This window comes from Penaeus japonicus, unplaced genomic scaffold, assembly GCF_977035675.1.
Source record: "Penaeus japonicus unplaced genomic scaffold, GWHDUDI00000001_assembly GWHDUDI00000028, whole genome shotgun sequence".
Lineage (NCBI taxonomy): Eukaryota > Metazoa > Arthropoda > Malacostraca > Decapoda > Penaeidae > Penaeus > Penaeus japonicus.
Genome location: NW_028234430.1, coordinates 3,316,587 through 3,326,586, shown reverse-complemented (window position 1 = coordinate 3,326,586; position 10,000 = coordinate 3,316,587). Strand labels below are relative to the sequence as shown.

General features: G+C 35.2%; 1 protein-coding gene across 9 annotated transcripts in view; it reads right to left on the bottom strand.

Moving 5' to 3' along the window:
• Nucleotides 1-10,000, bottom strand: part of LOC122258897 (transmembrane ascorbate-dependent reductase CYB561) — a 131,479-nt gene that overhangs the window by 96,780 nt on the left and 24,699 nt on the right. The gene's annotated exons all lie outside the window — the stretch shown is intronic.

Here is a 10,000-nt window from a genome sequence, read left to right as displayed (position 1 = left end):
ATGGGAGGATGAAAAAATGTGGGAGGATAGGGGATGAGGAGTGAAAGAATAATGGTAGGGAGGGGGAGAGTGAGGCTGGGGGGGTAGGGGGCAGGAGGTAGGGGGGGGGGGGGCGGCAAAAGAGGGGGAAGGAGAGGCGAGAGGGGGAGGGAGGGAGGAGGGGGCGGGGGGAGGCGGAGGAAGGGAGGAGGGGAGCGCGGGCGCGGCTAGGCGATGTAAGACAACAGGATTAATGAGCCGATATGACCGCGAATTGACGGGCAGCCCCTTCGCCGGCTTGCTCAATTAGACACGTCTATTAGGATTTTATTAATTTTGTATGAATTTTACTTTCTGCGGCGGCCCGGAATATCTATTCCGATGTCGCGCTCGCTCGTCGTCTTTCGCCCCCTCGTCCCTCGTTCGGCCCCCCCCTCTCTCTCCCCTATCCGATTCCTCGTCGCCACGTCTCTCCCTCCTCTCCTCCCATAAGCCCCCCCCGCGTCGCCGTCGCCGTCGCCTGTCCGCCCCCTCTCTCACTCCTTTCGCCCCCCCTTCTCATTCCCTCCCTCCCTCCCCTCCCTCCCCTTTTCCCGCTCCGCCCTCCCCCGCACCTCGTCTCGCCCCCTCACTCCCCCCGTCTTTCCCTCCTCCATGCCCCTCCCTCCCGCCCACTCCCCTCCCCTTTTTTTTTCTTCATCCCCGTGTCCGTCCCGGTTATATCTGTTCCGATACTTTCCGTTCCCAAGTCCTGTTAAACTCCCAAATTTAATCTATATTCATTTTAGGGTTCGACGCCTGTGCAAAAGGCAAATATATTCGCTCTGGAATAAATTAACCTTCAGGACCGAAGACTTTAGAAGAAGACAGACCTTGCAACAAACACCGTTCCTTCCTGCCTAGCAACATCTACATCTCTCCATCCTCCATCCCCATCTATCCTCATTGACTGACGCTTTTCTCGCGATTAGCAAAGCAACCTAATACACGCAGTATCAAGTGCACGAACGGGGTGGTGGGGCGATAGACCTACCCTACCCCCGATTCTTTCACAATCCTCACCAAGCTCGCCTACATCCCATTATTTGTATTATGTGTGAATTGAGTGTGTGGACGTGCCTCGCCACGATGAGCGTTATATATCATACCACGTGCCGTCCGTCCAGATGACATGGCCATGACCTTTTTGCCCTAAGCCTATCTCAGTGAGTCTGTCCCTCCTTTCCTCCCCGAAGGAAGTGAACCTAAATTCTCCCCAACCTTTTCTTCCCCAAAACCGTTAATCCATTCCAATCAAAGGCGGGGACGAATTCCCATCAAGCAATTCCCTTCTAAAGGGGGGGTGAGGGGGGGGGGGGGGGGGTGGGGGGGGGAGGGGGGGGTGGGGGGGGGGGGGATGGTTGGCACAGCAAGTGAATTCTCCTACGATATTCGTAATCGAACGTTTCCGGACGGGTTAACGTGAAATCATTAGCCTCGGGTCATTGTCTCTTCGTTCTGTACCGGTCAATACACAATCAACACTCCTCCACCCTTCTCCGCTCCATCCGACGCGACTCCTCCTCCTCCGACGGCGAGGAAGAAGAGTATTCCTGCCGGTCCTCGGCGCATGCGGGCGCGCACCCTCCTTCTCAGTCCTTCACCTCCGCCCCCCCTCCTCACGATGTAACAAACCTTCCTTCCCAACACAGTCCATCCCCATTGCGAAAGGCGCACTCCTGTTTTCCTTCCTCCCGCCCCCCCCCCCAACGAGCGCCTTGCGTCCAAAAAAAAAAAGCGTCAACCCAAGGTACGAGGACCTCAATCACTATTATCGTGGCCAACAGACTGTTCATCAAATTCCCCCTACCAATCTCGCCGACAACTTGAGCCACCTTGGTGTGGCAAAAACTCTAACCAAATTTATCCCTTCCCTTCTCGATGAAATATCTGGCGAAAATGAAGGCGTTCTTTTCTGTGCCCTTTCGTTTTCTAGGACCCCAGTTTTGTTGTTTTCTTTTGCGGTGTGACACGAAAGGAAGAATAAGACAATTCACAATTAATCTATACGAGACTCCTACTTCAACAGGAGACGGGAACGGGGCCCTCAAGCCCTCAAAGGAAAAGCGAGGGTCAGGGGGGGCTACTCCTCAAGAAGTCAAAATTAAAATCCGACTAAAAGTGCGTCTGTCATACATGTTTTTGACAGGAGGGGGAGATGATAGTGGAAGGGGAGAAGCAGGAGGAGGGGGGGCCAAGGGGGCATAAAAAAAAAAAAAATAATGGGGGGGGGGGGGGGGGGGGGGGGGAGGGTGGGAAGAAAAGAGAAAAGGGGAAAAGAAAAAAAAAAGAAAAAAAGAAAAGGGGAAAGGAAAAAAAAGGGGAAGGGGGCCAATGAAGGGAAAAAAGAAAAAAAAAAAGGGAATAAAAAGGGAAAAAAAAGAAAAGCAAAGGGGGGAAGAGGAGGGGGGAAGGGGAGGGGAAAAAAAAAGACAAAGGGGAAAGGGAGGGGAAGGGGGGGGCAAAAGGGAGTGAAGAAAGAGAAGGGGGGGGCCGGCAGAGGGGAAAGTGAGGGGGGAGGGGAGGAAGGAGGGGAGGGTGGAGAGAGAGTCTCGCCGGGTGTAACAACTTAATAAAGTAGCCTAGCGCAGATAAATTCACATGATGGAATCTTCTAATGTCTCCGCCAATGTCCGCCTTCAAGCCGCCCTTTCGGCCTGTTTTGCCCCTGCCCCTGACTCCCCTGTCATGTCCCATATGACGAACGATACTAAACTCTCCCGCGTTTCCCGAATTGGTTTTCTATTCCATGCCACACCCAAGCGCTTCGGCCGGGCTCTCCGCTCAAAGTCCTCATGACAAAACGCGCGATGCCTCGAAGGGGCGAAAAGCCTCCGCGAAGCCCTGTCTTCCTTTCCTGCCCTTTCCTCCACTTAATGCGATCCATCCTTTAATTAATAGATCCGCAACGCTCCTTTCTCCTTCTCCTATAACGTAACGTGCGCCGCCCGGCTACGTTTTAGGTTGCCCCCGAGAAAATATATAACGACCCACAAAAAAAAGAAGAAAAAAAAAAGTGAAACGTTGGTCTTTCGTGCGAGATATATTGGTTGTTTCCCTCGGCTCGAGCACTGACCAATGGCAGAGCGAGGAACTGTGATTTTGCTGGATAATATTTGCTGTACTAATCGCGGGGCGGAGCTTGGAGGCAGGCAGGCCGGAGGGGGGGAGGGAGGGAGGGGGAGAAAGGAGAGGGGGGGGGGAGGAGGGGTCGCTCTGCGCTGGGGCGCCTGGAAAGAAAAAAAAAAGGAGAGGGGAAAAAAAAAAAAAAAAAAAGGAGGGTGGGGGAGGGGGGGGGTGGGGGAGGGGGGGAAAGGAGAGGAGGGAGGGGGGGTCCGCTGGAAGAGGGTCCAAGTGTACAAGAGGGGAGTGGTGTGGAAGTTGGCAAGTGCAAAAGTGAGTGTGCCACTCCAGGCGTCAATGTAGCCAATGTGACAACAAATTGTGCCAGCGGCAGGTGGAGAGTGACAAGTGTCAAGACTGACCTCCTGCAGACTGTCGTCACTCGAGGTTGACTTCCCGGTGAATCACTCAGTGGAAAGGAAACGGAAGAACGAAGCACTCAGGTGGGAAAAGAATATCCGTTCTCTGCTCGGTTGTCATCCGGGTCACCCTCGAGAGCCGCCGCCCACCGCCGCGGTCCGCAGAGGCAACATGTCGGCCGACGCCCCCGACCCGCTCCCTCCACCCTTCTTTGCCCGCGCGTCCTTCGGCGTTCGGGCGGCCCTACCGCGCCAGCTTCTACGCTTCGTCCCTAACGAGGAGCGCGCCGCCCACTCTCCTTTTTCCTCTTTTTTTTCTTTCTCCTGCCCCCTCCCCCCCCCAGCTGCCCCTCGTAGGTCGCCACACTCCAATCCCTATCCATGCCTTCCTCCTATTCCTTCCTCCCTTGGCCTATTATTTTCCTCTCCCAAAGCAACAGAAGCCGGAAGGGCCCCCCCAAAGGATTGACCGCCGGCTCCCTGTATCCCCGAGAGAAAACCCACCGCGACAGAGGGGGTGCCGGGCGGACGGGGGGGGACGGGGGGGGAACGACGAACGGGGGGGGGGGGGGTGGCCATCGTAGTCCGAGATGAACGGACGCCCCGCAAGGGTCCCAAGAAAAGCAACTCCTTCCTCCACGAGGACGCCGCCGGCCGCTGCAAGAGGTAGTTGTGACGAAGGTTCCTTTGCCTCCTTCCTGGGGCAGAAGAGGTAGTTGACGAAGGTTCCTCCTCGCAGGAAGAGGGCAGAGCCCAGCAACGTGCAAACACCGGGACGGCACTGTGTTTTTTTGCTTGTGTGGGCGTGGAGGGCGTGCCACATCCCACTTCTTTCCAAAAGCAACATATTATCCCCGGACCGGACAGTACACTAACGACGGGGACGGTGGGGGGGGGGGGGGTGCGGCAGTCGTCGGTGGTCGGCGGGGTGCTTGGGATGGGTGGTTTGGGGCGGGGGGGGGGGGCGGGGCCCCCCCCCCACCCTAAACCCCCCCCCCCCCCCCCGCCGCCCGGGCAGACCCACAATAACACTACCGGCCCGCTAATAATCTTTGGGACATCACCTCCACAGGTAAGATACATTATTATTATTATTATTATTATTATATTTATTATCAACTGGTATTCGTGAAGCGATCGTTCCATTAATTAACCAGCGGACGAAAAGATATTCCTCTAACCGAACACTCTATCTCCACCGTCACCGCTAACCTTCCGCTTGTGTGAAAGGATTATCGTTATTTTTATGGATGGGCCCGTCATCTACCTGAAAACTTGGTGTCATACTACTTCTTCAAAAACGAGACTATTCTAGTACCCTCGCTTAGTCTGAAATAGTCTTTGTTATGTAACTTAATAGATTAAAAAAAAAAAATAATAATAATAATTGAATTATTAAACAATAAAAAAAAAAAAAAAAAAATAAAAATATCTAATCGGTTGATACACAAACTAAAACAATCCACAAAATGTCGAAAAATTCAATCACGTAAAGCAACTAAATAAACGTAAGTAGAATAAGCAACCTAAAAATCATCACTATCGTTTAAGAAAGCTTTGTAGACATTTTTCTCAGTATTAACAAAGAGCGTCTTAAAACATTCTCGCTCATTTCTATTTTGATTTATATATAATAGCGTTATGGATAAACATTGCTTAATCTGTAATATATATATACAATATCTTGTTAATATACATATATATAGAATCATATAATATATTATCGGATTAATATATATATATATATATAGTTATACTATGTAATACTATATATGTATATAACTAATGAATATTTAAGTAAGGTAACACATAAATATATTGATACATGTGTGATGTGTGTATTATAATATATATCATATATATTATAATTTATAATTATTATGATATTGACATACAATATGCAATACATACATATATACATATAGTATACATTTACATAATATACTAAATATATATACATCATGATATCACAGCTAATATAAATTATATACATATATTATTTTATAATAAAATACATATTATATACAGTACTAAATTATATAAAAAAAAACCATATAATAAATAAATAACAGATATACATATATATAAAAAATACATATATATACATTATATATAATAAATTATACATACTATATCTACATATATAATAAAAAATACAACTATTGATATACATATTTTTTATAAAAAAATTTCATATATATACATATATATAAAAAAATAATACATTATATTTACATATATATAAAAAAATGACATATATAGCATGATAATATAAATAATACATATATACATATATTATATAATATACATATAAAAGTAACATATATATAACATATATAACCATATTTATAAATACCTATATATACCATATATATAAAAACAAAATATATACCTATATATAAATAACATATATATAACATATATATAAAAACATATATAAAACCATATATCTCAAAAATATATACATATAATATGCAAAATATATATATAAGCATATATAAATACATATATATAAATCTAATACATATATATAACATATATAATATATAAATACATGATCATATACATATATAATAAACTACATATATACATATATAATAAAATATATATAATATTTACATATATCTAAATACATATATATACATATACATAACAATACATATATATATATATACATATAATATAAAATAACATACTATATATACATATATAATATAAATACATAGATCTATACATAATTATATAAGGAATACATATATATAATTACATATATAATAAATACATATATATATACAGATATATACATACATATCTAGATATACATATATATCAATACATATATATATACATAGATAATATAATACATATATAGAACAATTATATACATACATATCATATACATATATATCAATACATATATATAGTACCATATCTATAAAATACATAAATATATACATATATATAAATACCCCTATACAACATATATATACATACAATATATATATCCTATATCAAATAAATCCATAACATCTACATAATCTATAACATACATATATAATATCCATATATATAACTCCATAATATATCCATTAATCTAAATACATATAATATACATATATATAAATACATATATCTCATCCATCCTATATAAATACATAAATAAATACCTCAATATATACAAACATATATATATACAAAAATAACAAATACATCTATATTATACATAATATATAAATACATATAATCTATACTATATGATATAAATACATATAATATAACTACTATATACATACATATAACATACATATATATAAATCGCAATATATATCTACCAATAATCACATACATATTATACATAATATCCAATCCCTAGATATATACATATATCAATACATATATAAACTTACATATATATAAATACATATATATAACATATATATAATATCCATATATATAAATACATATAATGACAGATCTATACATACATATATATAAATACTATATATAATACATATATATATAATTACATATAATATACATATATATATAACATATATATACATATATGATACCATACATATATATCCATACCTCTATATAACTACATCTATATCCCTACCTTATCAATACATCCTATATATAAATACATATATACCCACATATACTACATCATAATATACACTATATGTACAATAACTCAACATAATATACAAACCTATATATTACATATAATATACAAAACATATATATATACATATATCATACATCCATTTATATACATAAATATAATCATATATATAATACATATATACATACCTTATCTAAACATATATATACATATAAATACAATACATACATAAATATACACCTACATATATCCCCATACACATATATATAACATATTATATCATCAGAACATACCATACCTCGACATAAAATATACAAAATTATACCATATAACTACAATACATATACATATAATAATTACATACATATACATATTATAAACCATACATATACATAATATACATCCCTATACATTATATATATACTACATAATACATACATATACATACATACCTCTATAAAACATATATATATACTTACATAAATACTATAAATACATATACATACATATATATATAGATATAAATACATATATATACATATCTATGAATACAAAAATATCTATCGATCAAACATATATAACCATATATATATATCTATACACATATATTATATATATATTATATACAATATTAACATATATATACTATATACACGCAAATATACATATCAATACTATATATATAATATATATATTATTATTGAAATATTATATATATATATCCCCACATATTATATACATATTATATACCCATTATATCATATTATATATGTTCCACACATATATATAATACATAATATATACATTTAATAGACATATATACATATATATATATATATATATATCGACACATATTATATATATATAGATATATATATCATATATACTAACCTATATATATATATATATACACACATATATATATATATATATATATACATATTATAATATATATATAGATAAACACACATATTGTATACTATATATATTATATATATATATATTATAAATATAATCAGACAATATATATATACATATATATACCTTTTAATATATGTATATATATTAACACATATATATAAATATATATATATATGTCATATATATATATTATATATATACTTTATATGTATTATATATTTATTATTTTTTTTTTTTTTTTATATTATGTATATATTTAACATATATATACATAAGACTATAATATATATTATATATATATATATATATATATATATTTTTTTTATATATATATTATATATGTTATTCACATATAAATAATTGGTATATATATACATTTATATTAAATTAAATATATATATACATATAAATAAAATTAAATGTATCTATACATATAAATAAAAATAACTATACCATGATTATATTTATATTATATATTACGATATATTAATAAATAATATTAGTTATGAATTCATATTATGTATTGTATATTTATATATGCCGCTATATGTATATGTTAGGTATATGTATGTATGTATATATATAAAATTGTATAATATATATATAAATATATATTATATATATATATATTGTGTGTGTGTGTGTGTGTATAAGATATTTATGTATATATATGATATGTATATGTATATATGAAGATATATATGTATATGTATGTATGTATGTATATACAAGACATATTATATACATATACATATACATACATATACATATACACACACACACATATATATATATATTATATTATATATATATATATTATATATTATATATATATATATGTAGTGAGTTGTGTGTGTGTGTGTGTGTGTGTGTATGTATGTATTTATATATATATCTATGTATATATATGTATATATATCTATATACATATATATTTATATTCATATATATATGTATGTGTGTGTTATATATATGTATATATGTATTTATGTATATATGTATATGTATGTATATACGTATATATATATGTATATATATGTATATGTATGTATATACGTATATATATATATATATATGTATATATATGTATATGTATGTATATACGTATATATATGTATATATATATATGCATAAATATATGTATATATATATGTATACATGTATATGTATACATGTATATGTATACATGTATATGTATACATGTATATGTATATATATGTAATTTTGTATATTTATTTATATGTATATATATGTATATATGTATTTGTATGTATAAATATATATATATGTGTGTGTAAGAAAGATGGTAGAATGCAGCAACGCATTTAATACAGAAATACAAGTTTTTTTAGCGATTCGTGTAGTCTGTTGGTTAGAAGCCGGGATTGTCACTCTGACATTTGCATCTATATAAATGTATATATGTGTATATATGTATATATATGTATATCTTATATATATGTATATATATATATATTTAATATATATATTGATATATATTATATATATAGAATACTATATATATATACATACCTATATGGTAAATTTTCCGAACATATATATATATATTTACATATCTATTTATATATAAATATAAATATAAATAACCAAGTACAAAATTAAATACATACATAATATATATATATATATATATATATATATATATATATATATATATATATATATGTATTTAGGTATATGTATATTTATATCTACACACACACCCAAAACCTAACATTGAAACGCGCCAATGACTCAACATCTCTTGCAGTGCGAACCCATTCTCTGCCATTCGCACCTATTCAAGTTCCAATCCGTCATAAATCGAAAAAGTTATGAAAAAAAAACCGGGACAGCAATTTAAGAGGTAACTTGCTTTGCTTGATTCATGAACGTATATATAAACTCTAAATCAGTTTCGAGTGCAAATGCAGAGCAGGATTCGTGAATC